Source organism: Arachis ipaensis, chromosome B7 (genome assembly GCF_059453495.1).
Source record: "Arachis ipaensis isolate K30076 ecotype BB chromosome B7, ASM5945349v1, whole genome shotgun sequence".
NCBI classification, from domain to species: Eukaryota; Viridiplantae; Streptophyta; class Magnoliopsida; order Fabales; family Fabaceae; genus Arachis; species Arachis ipaensis.
In genome coordinates, this window is record NC_142442.1 from 94,231,241 (window position 1) to 94,233,303 (window position 2,063).

The 2,063-nt window shown below is 41.2% G+C and overlaps 1 non-coding gene across 1 annotated transcript; it reads right to left on the reverse strand.

The window, feature by feature from the left end:
• Window positions 1-753: 753 nt before the first annotated feature.
• On the reverse strand, window positions 754-861 carry LOC148553405 (small nucleolar RNA R71). Its single transcript, XR_015893208.1, has one exon. It is a non-coding gene; the product is annotated as a small nucleolar RNA R71 (small nucleolar RNA).
• Between the last annotated feature and the right edge of the window lie 1,202 nt (window positions 862-2,063).

Sequence of the window (2,063 nt, forward strand, 5' to 3'; positions counted from 1 at the left end):
TATTTTCGAAAATTCTCCCTCTCCCATCCTATTCTATTTACTCATTCATATCCTAACATCTCATCTTACATCTCTGCCATCCTCACAATTGTGTTTCTTCCATTATATTACATTCTTTGTCTCCCCCTCTTCTTCTACTTACAAAGGGATCCCTATACTGTGGTATAAAGGATCTCCGTTATTATTATTATTTTTCTGTGCCTTCTTCTTTGTCATATGAGCAGGAGCAAGGATAAGAACATTCTTGTGGAAGCAGATCCAGAACCTGAAAGGACTCTGAAAAGGAAACTAAGAGAAGCTAAAATACAACAATCCAGAGATAACCTTTCAGAAATTTTCGAACAGGAATAGGAAATGGCAGCCGAAAATAATAATAATAATATAAGGAAGATGCTTGGTGACTTTACTGCACCTAATTCCAATTTACATGGAAGAAGCATCTCCATTCCTACCATTGGAGCAAACAACTTTGAGCTGAAACCTCAATTAGTTTCTCTGATGCAGCAGAACTGCAAGTTTCATGGACTTCCATCTGAAGATCCTTTTCAGTTCTTAACTGAGTTCTTGCAGATATGTGATACTGTTAAGACTAATGGAGTAGATCCTGAAGTCTACAGGCTCATGCTTTTCCCTTTTGCTGTAAGAGACAGAGCTAGATTATGGTTGGATTCTCAACCCAAAGACAGCCTGAACTCTTGGGATAAGCTGGTCACGGCTTTCTTAGCCAAGTACTTTCCTCCTCAAAAGTTGAGCAAGCTTAGAGCTGATGTTCAAACCTTCAGACAGAAAGAAGGTGAATCCCTCTATGAAGCTTGGGAAAGATACAAACAGTTGACCAAAAAGTGTCCTTCTGACATGCTTTCAGAATGGACCATCCTGGATATATTCTATGATGGTTTATCTGAGCTATCAAAGATGTCACTGGACACTTCTGCAGGTGGATCCATTCATCTAAAGAAAACGCCTGCAGAAGCTCAAGAACTCATTGACATGGTTGCTAATAACCAGTTCATGTACACTTCTGAAAGGAATCCTGTGAGTAATGGGACGCCTATGAAGAAGGGAGTTCTTGAGGTTGATACTCTGAATGCCATATTGGCTCAGAATAAAATATTGACTCAGCAAGTCAATATGATCTCTCAGAGTCTGCATGGAATGCAAGCTGCATCCAACAGTACTCAAGAGGCATCTTCTGAAGAAGAAGCCTATGATCCTGAGAACCCTGCAATAGCAGAGGTAAATTACTTAGGTGAACCTTATGGAAACACCTATAACTCAACATGGAGAAATCATCCAAACTTCTCATGGAAGGATCAAAAGCCCCAACAAGGCTTTAATAATGGTGGAAGAAACAGGTTTAGCAATAGCAAGCCTTTTCCATCATCAACTCAGCAACAGACAGAGAACTCTGAACAAAATGCTTCTAATTTAGCAAATCTAGTCTCTGATCTATCTAAGGCCACTGTAAGTTTCATGAATGAAACAAGGTCTTCCATTAGAAATCTGGAAGCACAAGTGGGCCAGCTGAGTAAAAGGATCACTGAAATCCCTCCTAGTACTCTCCCAAGCAATACAGAAGAGAATCCAAAAGGATAGTGCAAGGCCATTGACATAAGCGCCATGGCCGAACCTGTGAGGAGAGGAGAGGACGTGAATCCCAAGGAGGAAGACCTCCTGGGACGTCCAGTGATTAATAAGGAGCTTCCCTCTGAGGAACCAAAGGACTCTGAGGCCTATCTAGAGACCATAGAGATCCCATTGAACCTCCTTATGCCCTTCATGAGCTCTGATGAATATTCCTCTTCTGAAGAGAATGAGAATGTTACTAAAGAGCAAACTGCCAAGTTTCTTGGTGCAATCATGAAGCTGAATGCCAAATTATTTGGCATTGATACTTGGGAAGTTGAACCTCCCTTGTTCATCAATGAACTAAGTGATCTGGATCAACTGACATTGCCTCAGAAGAGACAGGATCCTGGAAAGTTCATAATACCCTGTACCATAGGCACCATGATCTTTAAGGCTCTGTGTGACCTTGGTTCAGGAATAAACCTCATGCCCCT